At 40.9% G+C, this 17873-nt stretch overlaps 1 protein-coding gene across 1 annotated transcript in view; it reads right to left on the reverse strand.

Moving 5' to 3' along the window:
• The window catches only part of SRBD1 (S1 RNA binding domain 1), a 293248-nt gene that overhangs the window by 6644 nt on the left and 268731 nt on the right, over positions 1 to 17873 (reverse strand). The window lies entirely within an intron of this gene.

A 17873-nucleotide genomic window follows, 5' to 3' on the forward strand; every position in this document is an offset into this window, starting at 1 on the left:
ATTAATACAAGTTTTTAATGTATAATATAGTTCTTAAAATAAATCATTGAGTGGTACAATGCATTGCTCAGTAGGATCTCCTGTTGAGTTAAGAAGGTAATTACTGGGAACCAGGGGATTACAATTTTTTTTCTCATATGTTAATGCTGATGCAAATAATGACAACCAAAAGCTAACTTACAACAAATGAAGTACTCCCAGATATTGTTATATCAACTTTGAAGTGAAGGTAGTTTTGTATCTTTCCATTTTTTGGCTAGTAATGTTTTTGCAGTTGATAACAATAACACAACTATTTCTTTTTTATGTCTATCAATATTATTTGTACTCCAGTGGTTTAATAATATGGTCTCTGGAACAGTAGGGATCTTTTTTCAATAATTTGTTAACAAAATGTCTGTATTTGGGGAAAGGACCACCAACAATGTAAGTAGTCTGCTCTCATTCCACAATTTTTGTAGCATTGTCTAGAGTGTGAGGAATTAATGAGATTCAATGTTAAGGAAGTAAGATACCATCTGCTAATTAATTTTAAAAACTGAACTTTTACTGAGAAAATTTTTGATTGTGAGTCTGTTAATTCCCAGATTTCATTCCAGACATAATCAGTTGTTTATTTATTTATTTATTTTTGTTAATTTGTATTCCGCCCTTTCCTGCAAGCAGGCTCAGGGCAGATCACAACAAGAGTTAAAACAATTAAAAACTACAATTAGAAACCATAAAATACAATAAAACAGATCACATATATCAAAGGTGGTGGTTCCCATTGGGTACATTCTATATATCAGTACAACAGTAGATAAGACCCAGAAATGAAATAATAAATTAAGATAAAATAATATAGCATCATAGCAGGCAAGGGAGGCCAAGCAGATGGAAATAAGGATGTCTGCTGCCTCAACCAAAGGCCCGGCAGAACAGTTCTGTCTTGCAGGCCGTATGAAATGGCATCAAATTAGGTAGGGCCCAGATCTCCACAGGAAGCTGATTCCACCATGCTGGGGCCAAGGCTGAAAAGGCCCTAGCCCTGGCCGAAGCAAACTGAAGCATCCTTTGAGCCAGGGATGGTCAAAAGGTGCTGCGAAGTAGAACACAGCAATCTCTGGGGCACATATGGGGAGAGGCAGTCCCGCGGTATGTCAGTCCCAGGCCGTTTAAGGCTTTAAATGTTAAGACCAAAACCTTGAAGCGGATCCGGTAATCTATTGGTAGCCAGTGCAATTGGTGCAGCACTGGCCAGATGCTTGCCCATACAGGCAATGCAGTTGCCAGCCGTGCTGCAGCATTTTGCACCAGCTGGAGTTTCTGGGTCAGCCACAAGGGCAAGCCTGTGTAGAACGAGTTACAGTAGTCCAATCTGGAATGTCTTTTTGTAGGTCTCTATGCCATTGTTTTTGGAAGAGTGTTGTTTTTTCCTCATTCAATGAATTAAGGAGTTTATACATTTTGGACAAAAATCCCAGTGCTTGTTCTTCTTTATTTTGTATTAAATGTTCAAATAATGTTTGTTGTCATTTTCTAGTTTCTAAAAGCGGGAGATGAATTTAAAAGGTGGGTTAATTGTAAATAAAGATACCAGTGAATTCATTGACTTAATTTGGCTTCCAAGTTTAATTTATCTTTGATTTTATCTTTGTGTAATAAATGAATTATGCAATTTATTCCTTTCTGTTCCCAGGAGCGGAAAGTGTTTTGTAAACAACCTGGTTCAAACCATTTTTGTGAAATGAATGAGGCTTGATAGGAAATGCCTGGTGCTAACTGATGCAATTTCCAATACCAGATTTTTAGGAAGTTTTAAAAATATTATGTAAGGAATCTGTTAGCTTTCATTACTGCAGTTGAATTGGAATATAACGCTTGTATTGTTCTTTTAAAATTATCACCAAATCCCATCAGTTCTATAACGGTATGTAAGTAATTAATATCTACACTGTCAAACACTTTCTGCATATCTAATGACAACATTATAGCTTCTAATTTAGTTTATTTGCAGTAATTTATTAGACTAAGCATTTTTCTTATATTGTCTGTGATACTGCGCTTTGGAAGGAATCCTGTCTGCTCCCTATATATGATGGGAGACTCTTTGTACTGCATGATCTCTGATCTTATCAGATGCCACACCAAACAAAAGTTTAAAAAAAGGTACTGCTGGTTCTTTGCAAATGGGCCTCTTTGTGTATCTGGACTTAGAAAGTGATTAATACTGTCAACTTCTGAAGCTGATCATGAAACAATTTCCCAAGTTTGCTCTGTGAAAGCAGCAATCTATTGTGTACCAGCATTTAGAAATTCTACATTTTTTTTAAAAAAATGGCTGTCTCAGAAATATGTCACTCCAAAGTTAAGAACTGAGAGAAAATATCTTATTCCATAGTTAAAAGCTGAGCAGAAAATTGCATGGATAATACAATGAAATTTCATTCTGTTTGCTGAGTTTAATTTATGCAGCTCTAATGATAATATCCCCAAAGACAAGTTGACAGGGTTTAAGATTGCTGTATAGTTAGCAACCCAGTACAGCTGCCAATTTTGGAAATTAATTTCAGGCTGGTCTTTCAGTCCTGGCAATTGGCAGATGGACGATATAGTCCTAGTAAGTTATATATGGCCAATTTTGTTTGGATATAAAAAGCCAAGGTTTATTCCCTATAAGGGTTTATTTGATGTTTGGAAGCCTCATTCTCTTATATCCTTAGCCTGAAATACATTGCTAAACAGATCCAGCCGAATATAGATTCTGATTAGCTCACAACTACAGTTTTTTTTTTTAAAGTGGCCTCTTAATCATGGAAAACTTTGAAGTAGGAACATATGTATTAAACTATATGGATTGGTTAATTCTATGTATTGTCACTGCTCCCTTGTCTTCTAAATAAATATATTTTTTAAAAAAGGAAAATTGCATCGATAGTACATAAGTAATGCTTTTCGTTTTGAAGAAATATCAGAAGGTGACATTTGAAATGATGAATGTTTTTAAAACCATGGTTGTACCTGCATTATTATATGGATTAAAATGGTAGATTTCTTTTAGGCTCACAAGGAATATAAAAAGTCTTCCATGCACAAAGCATCTCCTTGAGAAATCTCCTAGCAATGAATTAAAGTACACCTTGTGCTTTTATACGTACCAAACAAGATATTCTGAATGTACTCAATACAACAAAGGACATTATACTACAGTTCAAAATAAAACCTTTCCTGGCAGAAAAGTTTCTGGAAACATGCTTATTGGATTAATACAAATTCTCTAAATTTCCCTGTATATCCACAGTGAAAACATTTGGTGGATACAGAAAAGGACACAATGGACAGAATTTTTTTGGCATTTTGGCCAGCTTTTATCTAACCAAATATTTATAGGACATGAATACAAGCATACAAAGTACTGAATTAAGGAACTAATATTTCATTTGTAGGATACTAGTAACTCTTTATATAATTATAATGACTCTATGGAACACTTTCTAAAAGGTTATAGGGGTAGATCACAAAAAGAACCAACCAACCAACAAACAAAAAACTGAAACAAATATTGGCTTCGGAATATATATTGCTAAAATTAACTGTAAGAATAAAACAAACTAATAAAATTATAGGGCAAAACTGAGAAAAAACCTGAAAGAGTATAGTATTAAACTGCAGAACATCCTCTCATATTAAAAAATTATCAAAACAGTACAGAAAAAAGTGAATTACTATAGCTCCTATACTACTAATTACTATAGCTAAATTGAACTAAAGATAACTACAACATTTGGAGATCCGCAGTAGAACAATGCAACAAAATTTATGTGTGTTAACATGGAAATTAGTTTCTCTCAATTATGATGTGTGTAGTTCCAGAATAAATGTTATCTATGGAAACCTGTAAGTACCTAATGGAGATGCTCTATATTATAAAACAGTATATGGTCCATGGTAAAAAGTTGGATAAGTTTAGAAAACGAATTCTCTTTTTTTTACTAGTATGGTTAATTAAATTTAATAATATAGTCTTTATTTACAGAATTAAAAATGAAATTGTAAAGTTTTATTTTCAACTTTTTACTTGAATAAATTTATTAAAATTTTTAAAAAGAAGAATGAAGATTTATACTCTGCCCTTCTCTCTGAATCAGACACTCAGAGCGGCTTACAATCTCCTATACAGCAGCAGTCCAAGGGTGCGTGGTGTACTAGGCGGGCACCCCGTGCAGTGCTTCAATGCAGTGCCATGCTCCGTTGCACCCTCCCCCAGAGCGCCGCCCACTGCCTGCCAGCCACCGCTACCACCACCAGCAGGGCCCAGACGTGGTGTGCTGTGATCATGGGGGGGGGGGGAAGCGACGGGAGGGAAGGGAAAGAAGGGGCAAGCGGTGGCAATAGCCATCGAAGGAGGCATGGGTGGCGGGCAGGCGGCGCGCTGGGGATGTGTGAAGGAAAGGGAGGGGCGGGCGGTGGTAGCGGTGGAGGAGGCATGGGCGGCATGCTGGGGGGGTGCGAAGGAAAGGAGTGGGTGGGCGGGCACTGCACCTGGGGGGATGATAAAGGAAAGGAGGGTTCTGTGGTGACTGCGGTGGTGGCAGGCAGAGGAGGCAGACAAACTAGGCACTTGCGTCAGGAGGGGGGGAGCCCAACTTGGCACCCCCACCCTCCCGGCGCCCTAGGCAACCGCCTAGTTTGCCTAGTGGGTGAGCTGGCCCTGCTCCTATATTTTCTCTCCCCACAACAGACACCCTGTGAGGTGGGTGGGGCTGAGAGGGATCTCACAGCAGCTGCCTTTCAAGAACAACCTCTGTCAGAGCGATGGTTAAACCAAGGCCATTTCAGCAGCTGCAAGTGGAGGAGTGGGGAATCAAACCCGGTTCTCCCAGATAAGTGTTCGCACACTGAACCACTACACCAAACTGGCTCTCTTTTTAAAAATATAAAGTATAAATACTATAAAGAATTGTGCTTATTGTTGGCAATCCACTTTTCTCCACAAGAGAAAGCAATAAACTTTTCAGATTGTTCACCTTCCTTGCATTGTTTTCAAAGTATTTAAAGCATTAAAAAAAAGTCTGACTCCTCTTATCTCCTCCCAGCCTTCTGCCACCCACAGAGACAAACATGTCAGCATCTTGACAAATTCAAAATCTAGCAGGAGAATTTTTCAGCCTCCCAAGACCTTCTACTGCTAATCAGAATGCTGAAACTGTAATTGTTGAAAAATAGCCTATAAAGGTTTTTAGAAGGAAGAAACATTCTTCTGCAAAAGAAACTCAAATCATTTTCAGGCTTCTTGATAAAATCCATCTCATTAATACTCAATAAAGACAATTGATTGCTGCCACACTACAGATGCTTCAATAGTTGAACAAGACGAGAAGAATTGTGTTATCAGCTATCACTGCTGTTGTTAATGACTTTGCTTATCTTATATCTTGCTCTGCCCAGAAATGCCACTGATGCTCCTCTTCCATTTAATTAACCTTTGACCTTACTCTTCCCCCCCATCAGTTTATGCCAATGCATGTATCTATTTGTAAAGTGAGGACACCATGTATCAGATGAAGTGATCTCTAGCCCATGGAAGAGCATAATAATTTGGTAAATCTTTAAGATAACAGAAGACTTCTTTTTGTTTTTGAGGAGGCTGTGTGAAAAGCTAGTAAGAATGCGAATAAGTGCATTGTTTCCCCTTCTCTCTTGTTATTTTAAGAACTGGTATAAGGATACTGAAAATGCATACTAAATCCCCAAGAGGAAATGTCTGGATCTTGTTGTTAAGTGATGGACAATGCTACACTAGAACGGTAGTGACAGGCAACAGCTGTCTGCAGTTTGACTGACATGACAGATGTAATATGACAGTCTCCTACAAGCAGACACTCTTCTGACCCAATGGTCTAAATAACATGTTCTTTCTGGAGGAAGTTTATAAACAAATTTCCTTACATTCTTGAACTAGGAACTTAAAAAAAACCCCACAGAGTTCTATGAAATACACTTTGAGTATCTATGAAGGGCCATATTTCAGCCTTAATATTTTATACATGCATCATCATCCATTCAAATTAACAAAAACACACTGTTCATGATTACAACTATATTGAAAATATAAATCTATAGAACAAACACTGCATAAAATGCTCAACTGTGTGGATAGTATACACAACAATAAATGCTACAAAATCTAAAAACAAAACAAAAACTGAGCTTGCTTTAAGGAGTTAAAACCAGAGAAGCATTTGAGCCAGTATGCACATTTAATCAATTAAGCTGGTGGCTTCATCAATTCAAGCTTCAGTTTGCTTGGACCAATCTGATTCATAAAGGCAAGTTAACTGCTTGTTCTGAGAGACAAGATTTGACTTGGTAAATTTACTGTAATGGTAGTGGAAGAAAGTGCTGTCAAGTCACAGCACTACGGTGATCTTGGAAGGTTTTCAAGGCAAGAGACCTTCAGAGGTCATTTGCCATTGCCTGCCTCTGTCATGAGTCATCATGACCCTGAAATTTCTTGGTGGTCTCCCATCCAAATACTAACCAGGGTCAACTCTGCTTTGCTTCTGAGATCTCATGTGATTATGAAAATAATGAAAGTTGCTTTTCTTTACATTGGATTCCATACAAACTCTCTCTACTGTAAGTAGGAGGGCATTTCCATTTGCATGTGAGTAGTAGTAATTTCTGCCAATTTCCACTGTACACATCCATACCATATCCCATGCTCTTCCTGATTTTATTTTTAAAAACAACCCATCACAGGTGTTTTTAAAACAATGTTGGAGTCCAGTAGCACCTTTAGGACCAACTAAGTTTTATTCAGAATATAAGCTTTTGTGTGCATGTACACTTCATCAGACAATGAAAACTGGAATGTAAGCATTCAAATAATCCTTGTTCCACATTGTGTTTTACAGCACCTACACTTTTATCAGGTGCTTGAAAAATAATAGTAGAAACAATCCAGCCAATGTTAAGCATTTTAAGGTCCAATGAATTTAAACAAGAGAATACATGCTCAACAACAGTAAATATACTGTTTTTCTTAGATCTGTCATATCTTTGTTCTGTAAATTCTCTACTTCCTTTAGTTATTCAGTAAGCCAGGAGCCGCCTTCAATGGCGACTTCAATGCCAGAATAGGTAAAGACTCGGAAGCCTGGAAAGGAGTACTTGGCAAACACGGCATTGGGAACTGCAATGATAACGGGCGCCTCCTGCTAGAATTCTGCACGGAGCACCAGCTCACCATCACCAACACTATCTTTCAGCAGAAGAACAGCCTGAAGATAACCTGGATGCACCCATGGTCCAAGCACTGGCACCTTATCGACTACATTCTGGTGCGCCAGAGAGACCTTCGAGATGTCTTACACACCCGAGTAATGCCCAGTGCGGAATGTCATACGGATCATCGTCTTGTACGCTGCAATCTCCGTCTTCACTTTAAACCCACACCCAGGAGAGGAGGTATCCCTCAGAGGAAGCTTAAGTTTGGCAGCCTTCAGTCAGCCGAAGTTAAAGCTGCCTTCCAGGCAAAACTCCAGTCAAGAATTGAGGACCCCAGTTGCCCCACAGACCCTTCTCCAGAAGCACTCTGGGAACACCTAAAAACTACCATCCTGCCGATCTCTGAAGAAGTCCTCGGGTTCTCCACAAGGAAGAACAAAGACTGGTTTGACGAGAACAATCAAGAGATCCAAGAATTACTAGCGAAAAAGAGATCTGCCTACCAAACACATCTTGCTCAGCCCTCCTGTCCCGGGAAAAAAAGCAATCTTTCGCGCTGCATGTAGCAACCTCCAGCGCAAGCTTCGAGACATTCAGAACGAGTGGTGGACCAAGCTTGCAGAGAGAACCCAGCTGTGTGCAGACACTGGTGATTTAAGAGGGTTCTACGAAGCCCTGAAGGCAGTATATGGCCCATCATATCAGGCTCAGAGTCCCTTGCGTAGTGCAGACGGCCAAGTGCTCCTCACAGACAAGACATCCATACTGAACCGGTGGTCAGAGCATTTTCAGGTTCTCTTCAGTGCCAACCGCGTAGTTCAAGATTCAGCAATCCACCTCACCCCACTTCAACCAGTGAAAACAGAGTTGGATGAGATCCCCACCCTAGAAGAGACTGTTAAAGCCATCAAGCAACTGAAAAGTGGCAAGGCAGCGGGAGTTGATGGAATCCCACCAGAGATCTGGAAGCATGGGGGCACAGTACTACATAGCACACTTCACAAAGTACTTGTCACCTGCTGGGAACAAGGCAAACTACCACAGGACTTCCGCGATGCAATCATCATCACTCTACACAAGAACAAAGGGGAAAAGTCAGACTGCTCCAACTACCGGGGGAAAACCCTGCTCTCCATCGCAGGCAAAACCCTTGCCAGAATGCTCCTGAACAGACTGGTGCCCACCATTGCAGAAGAAGTCCTCCCAGAGAGCCAGTGTGGCTTCAGAGCTAACAGGAGCACCACTGACATGGTATTTGTTCTCAGACAGCTCCAAGAGAAATGCAGGGAACAGAACATGTGACTTTTGTCGACCTTACCAAAGCTTTCGATACCGTTAGCAGGAAAGGCCTGTGGCAAATCTTGGAACGTTTAGGATGTCCCCCAAGGTTCCTCAGCATGATCATCCAGCTACATGAAGACCAGCGAGGCCAAGTCAGACACTGCAACGACCTCTCAGAGCGCTTCCCAAAAGGCACAGGTGTAAAGTAAGGCTGCGTTCTCGTGCCAACTCTCTTTACGATCTTCTTTAGCATGATGCTTCAAAGAGCCACAGTAGATCTAGATGATGATGATGGTGTCTACATCCGCTATCGCACCGATGGCAGCCTGTTCAACCTGAGGCGACTAAAGGCTCACTCCAAGACAATGGAAAAACTTATCCGCGAGCTACTGTTTGCTGATGATGCTGCACTCGTCTCCCACTCGGTATCAGCTCTGCAGCATATGACGTCTTGCTTTGCAGAGGCTGCCAAGCTATTCGGCCTAGAAGTTAGTCTGAAGAAGACAGAAGTTCTCCACAAGCCTGCACCCCAGGAATATTATCACCCTCCCTGCTTCACTGTGGGTGAATCAGTTCTGAAGACAGTCCAGCAGTTCAGCTACCTGGGGTGCATCATCTCCTCAGATGCCAAGATCGACAAGGAGATTGACAACAGGCTGGCAAAGGCAAACCGTGCATTTGGCCGACTGCACAAAAGAGTGTGGAGCAACAAGCATCTGAAAAAAGGCACAAAGATCAATGTTTACAAAACGGTTGTGATGACAACCCTCATCTACGGCTCCGAATCGTGGGTTTTATACCGTCATCACCTGCGACTCCTTGAGCGCTTTCATCAGCGCTGCCTTCGCACCATCCTCAACATCCACTGGTGTGACTTTGTGACCAACACTGAAGTCCTCAAGAGGGCGGAGGTTACAAGCATCGAGGCACTGCTGTTGAAGACGCAGCTGCGCTGGGCAGGGCATATTTCTAGGATGGAAAACCACCGCCTTCCCAAGATTGTTCTGTATGGCAAACTTTCCACCGGCCATCGAAATAGAGGGGCACCAAAGAAGAGGTACAAGGACTCCTTGAAGAAATCCCTTGGCACCTGTTGCATCAACCATCACCAGTGGTCTGACCTAGCCTCCGATCGCAAAGCATGGAGGCACACCATCCACCAGGCTGTCTCTTCCTTTGAGAACGCACGCATAGCTGGTCTTGAGGACAAAAGGAGATTGAGGAAGAATTGCACTGCTACAGCACCAACCCCAAATCAGACTTTTCCCTGCAGCCACTGTGGCCGGATCTGCCTGTCCCGCATTGGTCTTGTCAGCCACCAGCGAGCCTGCTGCAGACGTGGACTACTGCAGCCTTCTTAAATCTTCGTTCGCGAAGTCAAGCCGAGAGAGGGAAGCCAGGAGCTTTCAAATTCATTTAAACTGAAATGAATTTATATCAGATTTTTGCAATCCAGACCCTATTGCACTGTTTACTGGATGTCCCATTCTGTTGATTGTATTGCCTTGTGCTATGTAATCCACCTTGAGACTGGATGCAGAAGTCCACGTGGTAAACATAACTAGATATGGGGATGAGCACAGACTAAATAGGAGACCTCAGAACCCTATGTATGCTCCAATAATTGAATTCCATGATGGAAACTACTGGAGATTTAATTGTAGCAAACATATAATCATATCGGTGCTTAACAAAGTTTTCTACAGAAGAATACAAGAATAGAGTTCCTGCCAAATCTGTTACTGTCTACAGATGTACTGGGTAGCATTAATTCAAATGAGGGCATTTGAATTAGTTTCCCTCCAACAAATAGCCAGAAAGGGTCAATAATATAGTTTGCACTCCATTATTATTATTATTATTATTATTATTATTATTATTATTATTATTATTATTATTATTATTATTATTATTATTATTATTATTGTATATAAATGTAAAGATTAGGATCCCTTCCTCTTTGGCATGGCAGCTGTTTCCCCATGGAAGATCCCACTGATGTGGTATACTGGAAATGTGAAGGAAATCTCATGAGTTTTTCCTACTTGATTTTTGCCTTGCTTAGAAGGTGAACAATGATGGGGCAAGAATGGCCTATAGGACTGAGTATTCCCATGTGATTCTGGTACATAGACACTTAGTGGCATGAGACCTTGAAATGCGGAAACAGTTCCCACACTCTTGATGACAGAAGGAGACCATAATCCTACTGAAATAAAAATCAAATAAGCAATTTATTCTTGATTCAGAAAGGCTCTGTTAACTTTATAAAAGACCAGATATCACTCCCCACCCCAAAGGTGACATATTCATCTTTGCATATATTTTATCTCAAATAGTGGTTAGCATGACATGATTCCTGAAAAAAAGTTTCAGAAACATCAAACCAACCCCAGAAGTAATCAAATAAATCACATTAAACCATTTTCAAAGAAGCAGCCACAGTTCTCTTGCTCCCTTTTATAGCCTCATTTGGGTTTAAGGAAAACACTCATTTCCATGTCAACGGTACTCTTAGTGATTGCAGATGTATTTTTTTAAAGGAAGGCTGTTTAATCTGGTTACATATTTCATAGATCATTTTCACCCAAATAAACGTGCTTGGAGGACACTTGGAACAGAAATCAATATTAAACACAAAGCTCCCTCTCAGCAGTAATGCATATTGACCATCTCTATTTTTAAATGTCATTGCTAAGAACAAAGTGAAATGCTTTTGCATTTAGAGAAAAAAATCCTCAGAGTTACTGCAAGGTCTTGGAAAAACGGAGCCAGAATATAAAGATACTGTATGCTAAAGGAAAGGAAGAAAAACAAAGCGTGTTAAAGAAACTTTCTTTCTACTTTGCATTCATTAGTTTCTTCTTTATTGTTGTTGTTCATTTACAAACTGAATCAGTTTGTGGCCCTTCAAACCCCAGTGAAGGGGACCACTGTCCCTTTAAACAGGGTTTGCAGAAAGCCCCCAAAACAGCAGAGCCATTCAGCTGTTTTGGACTGTCTTGTGTAGTATCTTTAAAATTTAAAGGGCCTACAAAATCTTGATCCACGACCAGCTGAAAGGTAGGGGTAAAGTGCCCCTGGGAAGGCACTTAACCTCTTCCACTTAAACCCTGCTTTCTGCTCCCTGTGGCTTTTCGCAGGGAGCAGAAAGCAGGGCCATTTACATCTGTTTTCTGCTCCTGGAGGAAAGCTGCAGGGAGCAGAAAGCAGCAGTGGTTTAAATGTCTCTGGCCCATTTAAAACAAACAGCTGAGTGACGGGGAACTCCCAGCCGCTCAGCTGTTTCTTGTGAAGTAAATCTCTGCTTTCTGTTCTCCATAAGCTGTCATGAGCCACCATGAATTGTACCAAAATTTGTGGTGGTTTGTCCCGGTTCTTCAGTTCATAAATTTTGGTTTGCAAATCCCGAACAGGCCAAAATTTGTGATGAACTTTAGTTCATCAGCCAGTCCATGCCCATCCCTACTTTCATACACAGAAATGTTCTGGTAAATCTTTTGAAAACTCATCAAGTAAAGATTGACTTAACTGTCAGAACACCCAAATTGAATGTTTGGAAGCGACTTACAAATCTTAGTGCAAGTTCTAGTATGGCACTTTCCTGACACAGTGATTCCAATATCAAGTGATGTGAATTAGCCACCAGATTAAACACCACAACCAAATCTTTGAGACATTAATTGATACTGCATGCTGCATGTATGTTTGGATCATGTAGCAGAGATTACAAAAATTATACCTGTATTAACAATTTCCCACTATTCAATAGTCATAGGACAATTACATTTAAAATGCCATTTTAAATCCTTTTTTATCAGCATAACATTCTCTTCCATTTCAATTTATGCATAAGGGATTTTATTAAATGAAACACTCAGCAGCAAGCATTATTGCAAATGCACATGTATCTTTATGATAATGTGGAGAACACTACCACAGGAAGTGATGGAAACACTCTTAAACAAGATTAACTGGCATTAATGGCACTCGGAGCTGTGTTATTTACAAAAGGAGATTCCCATATGCACAGCGCTAAATATTTTTTTTACAAACCATGGCACAAGACTGCTAAAATAGCAATCTACATGAAACATAATCTGTAAACCAGATGTTGCAATTTGGCCACATAATAAACATAATCTGGAATATCCTGCTTTAATAAGAATATCTTTGGGATTTTTATTTTACACACATTTACATGTAATGATTAAAACTGCTCCACCCCATAGATCAATGCAATGCTAGAACAAAACATGCAGGGATCTAGGTCCATTACCGCATGGTAACTTCTAAGTAACTTCCTGTGGTTGTTTTTTTTTTTTACCCTAGTGCAGGGGTGGTCAACGGTAGCTCTCCAGATGTTTTTTGCCTGCAACTCCCATCAGCCCCAGCCAGCATGGCTGGGGCTGATGGGAGTTGTAGGCAAAAAACATCTGGAGAGCTACCGCTGGCCACCCCTGCCCTAGTGCAATTCTTTTAGTGTAATCCACTCAAACTACATAGTGTGTCCATAATCTATGTACTGCCAAAGGACAATCTCCTAACACAACCTGCTTTTCAAAGACCCTTAAAATGTTAAAATCCAGCCATAAATATGCATGAAAATATATTGGTTTGCTGGTGCTCATGCAGAAATCATTTCTGAAACCAAAGAGGGATTTGTATGCATACATATTCTATGTGTATATGTTTTAGTAGAGTATTGAGTACAAAACTCTAATAAATCCCAAAAGTGGGAAAATATTTAAAACACATACATTTCAACACAGGCATTAACTGCCCATCTCCAGTTCTGATGTAATCAAATTTTCTCCTGATTTGGTTATTTGCATTGTTATATGACATCTCTTTGTATTTTAAGAATTGTTTTTAATAGTTAATTTAATATTTATTATAAATATGTTGTTACCCTGAGCCTTGCACCAGCAGAGGAGAGTGTGTCATAAGTCGAATAAAATAAATAAAAAGTTCTGCACACAAAGCAGGTGCTCTAACATTGAGCCACAGCCCTTCCCCTTTGATAATCTGTTTTGAGCATCATTTCCTAGCATTTCAGTTGTGTGTATGTTTAAGTGGCATAAAGTCACTTCTGACTTATGGCGACCCTGTGAATTAACGACCTCCAAAATGTACTATCCTTAACAGCTTTGCTTAGGTCTTTTGCAATCTGCAGGCTGTCACTTCCTTTACCGAGTCATCCATCTCATGCTGGGTCTTCCTCTCTTCCTGCTGCCTTCAACTTTGCCTAGCATTATTGTCTTTTTCAATGACTCTTGTCTTCTCATAATGTGAACAAACCACAATAACCTCAATTTAGTCATTTTTTGCTTCTAGGGAGAGTTCTGGCTTGATCTGAACCCCTTTGTCTTTTTGGTGGAAAACCCTCCTTTAAAACCACATTTCAAATGAACCAGCTTTTTTCCTGTCAGCTTTCATATCCATACATAGTAATGGGGAACACTATGGCATACGCTATCTTCATTTTGGCCCCCAGTAACATATCCTCACACTTAAGAATCTTTTCTATCTCTCTCCTTCATCACTGCCTTGAACATTCCAGTTGAGAGGGCTGAATTCAGTACACTGAACATAATCACAATTTTTTCAAACTTGTTTTCAGGAGCTTTTAATTCAAACCACCCCACCCCCAAAACAACAACAACAACAACAACACAACCCCACAACCCAGTGGCAGAATGAAGCCTGGTAGAAATGAGTCACAAGCTGGGAGCATGTTTGTTTAAAACCAAATTTTAATTTCAAAAAGGTCTGGCCTTTTAAAGCAATAAAGTCCTATTTCAAGAAAAAGTAGTTAGTGGTTTCACATATGTGGTAGGTTTTTGATATGCCGTCAACACTGGTTTAAAAATTGGTAATTCTGTGTGTAAAATTCGTAATTTTGTACAGCCATTTATTACAGGGGATTATATAAATCACTCCCAACATGGGACAAATGAATCATGTTTGTTCAGTGTTTGCAGCCTCTCTTTGTATCATTTATAGCACACCTTCCTCAGCTCCAGGAAAGCCTTGGATATTGGTTCTTTAATAATTATTTGCACCCCAAGTAAACTGATCTCTCATTTAAGATAAATTAATTACAGTTTTGTGTGTTGACTACCATTTAAAGAAAACCAAAATCTGAATAAAATAAATTTAAACCAGAGTGGAGCCTTGGCATCAATCTCCATGTCACTTTCCCTACCACTCAAGGTTGTATGAAGGGGAGGATGGAAGCAGGGAAAGCTGGAGCCAGCCGCAATTCCTCTATAAGCTAGGCCAAAAATTCACAGGACACCTTGTTTCAGTTTATTTATTATTTATTACATTAGATTTATATCCCACCCATTCTACGAAGACTCAAGGCGGTTAACAACATAAAATAAACAATATTAAAACATTAAAACAAAATAATCAGGTAAAATCACAATGATGCTACTTCATCTATTCAAGGCAGGATCATATAGCATTTTTCTTTCTCCAAAATAGCCAGATCCTAGACAGTTGGTACTAATATGAGATAGATCCAAGTGAGGTGGCAGCCCTCTGTCACGAGCTGGGGCCAGGCCAGGCGAAGTCCAGGGGCAGTCCAAGGTCTGTAACCGGTGAGCAAGAGTGTCCAAGGTGCCAAAGCCAAATTGTCGTCCAGGTATCGTAGGTCAGAGGTTCAGAATCCGTAGTCAGGGGGTCCAGAAGTCAAGCCAAGGTCAGGAGGTCCAAAGTCAAAAGCCGAAGTGGATGCTAGGACGTCAGGTAGATGACTAGTTGCTTCCACAAAGCCTTCTCTCAAAGCCTACAGCTATATAGCCCTCTGCTGTCTGTTGCCCATTTGGGCTAATTGCTGACTCAGAGGGCAGCCAGGATCCTGCTGGGACTCAAGCACCCTCACTCCTAGAAGGGCCAGAATCCTTTCAAAACTCAGGGCTCAGGGAGCGTCTTGCTTGTGAGCGTGCCACCCTCCTCCGATCCCTGAGGTCCTGACGAAGGCGGTCACGCACACGAGCCACCCGAGAGGGCGAGGCAGGGGGGCTTGGATCTTCTCCAGCAGGAGGCAGGGGCACTGGTGCAGGTGGCAGGGGCACAGTTTCTTCTGCAGGCTCGGCTTCTTCTGCAGGGCCCCCAGCACCCTCTCCCATTTAGATGTCATATGCCATCCAAAACAATTCAGTCTTGCAGGCCCTGCACAACTGGAATAACTCCTGCAGGGCTCTGATGGCTTCTGGGAGGGTGTTCAAGATTATTGGGGCTGCCACCGAGAAGGCTCTTGCTCTGGTGGAATTTAGTTTAGCCTCTTTTAGCCCAGGGACAACCGCAAGATTTTGAGAACTTGATCTAAGTGCTCTCTGGGGAGTTCATAATGGGCCTGGATGTTCCAAACAAGGGGGAATTTGTTTTGCTATTTCACTGCCTAATATTACTATGATGTTGCATTATTCTGACAGTGGTAGAAGTCCTAAAATATAGATTTTTATTTTCTGAGAACAACTGAGCTTCAAACTAGGTGACACATTAGAAATCTGTAGAAATCTAATAAAAACCCTTTAAATTAAAAAAAAAAAAAGAAATCTGTAGATCAGATGGCGTGTCCCATCAAACAGCAACCATATCTGTGGATCAGGACTGTGTGCTGGGTAAGAGAAGAGTTAATCATTTGCATGAACCATTTTACTGATGTTAATTGCATCATGGTGACACTGTGAGGAAAAACCCCTTATAGAACATCGTAGTCACCAACTTGGTTGCCAGAGCACCTGGAGAAGTAACTCACACACGTCTGGCCAGAAAGTGTGAGTAAACCTATCCAGGGGCGAAAGGGACTTATGCAGTAATAGCAGCCATAACGCTACGAAGGCACTCGAGACCGGTACAAAAGTGCCCACCAGGAGAACAGATGGCTTCCTGTCATTCTGTATGACATCCATCTCGGCCATGGAGCAGAGGAGGTTGCGCCGCCAGGAGCTATCCAGGTGAACGGTTTTGAAGTACTGACCATGGAATCCACTGTGGAGGGCTAACACCACACGCAACTATCTTCCTACCATGCCAGACTCCATTCCAGCGAAGCGAACAGCTCACGTACTCGCCAGATGTCACCTGTGATTGCAGGCAATCGACCCACCCCAGGCGTGGACAACTGTCCATCTCCCACTGTCTTTGCCCAGCAAAACCTTGGACAAAACACTGGTGACAATAGAAGATTGAAGAAGAGGAAGAACATCTTCACCCGGAGCCAAGTGTCTTTTTACTGACTGGGTGTTACCTTAGATAACATCTAAGGTAACAACATCTATTATCATCACCTCGGTCTAGTTCAAACCACTCCCATGACCCTCCACCCCAGTGATTTCCCCCATTCTTCTCTGTACTGTCACCTTGGAGCATCCCCACCCTGGTCCATTTCATTCTGAAAGTTCACTCAGGTAACCAGGACCCAAGCCTGTTCATTGGTCAGTTATGGACACCCAATTAGGTGTTACCAATGAACTTTCTATTGGCTATCGCAGTAGTCCAGCCCTTATGGTCACTGCGAAGCCTCCCCTTTTTGGGAGGTCATGCATCAGCTGATCACCTTCCTCCTCCCTCGTCCCTCCCATCCCCTAAGGGCTCAAGATAGTCCTTATAACCTGTGGACTAATTACGCACAGGTGTGCTTCTAGCAGTATCCCAATTCCGCTGTCTAGATCCATCCCCGATTCTAAGGCCAAGTTTCGGGTCCCCTCTCCCACTTCCTCGCTCGTCGCCATTGGAGCCTTCCTTGAAGACTACGATCGGTAAATATCACCCTGTTCGTCTACCCATGTGTTTCTCTATATCTCTATCTAATTTTCTTAGGACTGCATGTATGATTTTATGAGTATTTTGATCTTGTGTGTGTGATCTATAATTTTCTACAATAAATTTTAATTGTTTTTACTTAATTAGTGTCCTTGGCATATTTGAGCAATAGTTTCTGGATGTGGAGCCTGTATATATAGACTCTTGTTCCTTTTAAAGTCAAGTGCCCACCTGTCAATTCCCCAACCTCAGTTTTGAGGGCATTTTGGCTTACAACACTATTCACCTGGTAGAGATAACATACAGGTTGCATACTTTACTTCTGAACAGACCTTCTTAGGATTGCTTCCTCAATAATGCTTTCTGTACTTTTACACTGTTAACAAATGTTTACTGTAGTGTGAATTGCTATGCTTTCAAACAGGTTTGAATAGCTCAGGCAGATTACAGAGACTGAGATATATAAATCTTTCAAAGAAACAAACAAATAATGGTGAAGAATATCTTTAGGAAATCTTTAATACTTTTCAATTTGTCATTAACTTTTTCAAAGTTACTGTTTATTGTGTTAACCTCTTAATTGATAGAATACCTATGAATTT

Source organism: Heteronotia binoei, chromosome 1 (assembly GCF_032191835.1).
Source record: "Heteronotia binoei isolate CCM8104 ecotype False Entrance Well chromosome 1, APGP_CSIRO_Hbin_v1, whole genome shotgun sequence".
In the NCBI taxonomy this organism is placed as follows: domain Eukaryota; kingdom Metazoa; phylum Chordata; class Lepidosauria; order Squamata; family Gekkonidae; genus Heteronotia; species Heteronotia binoei.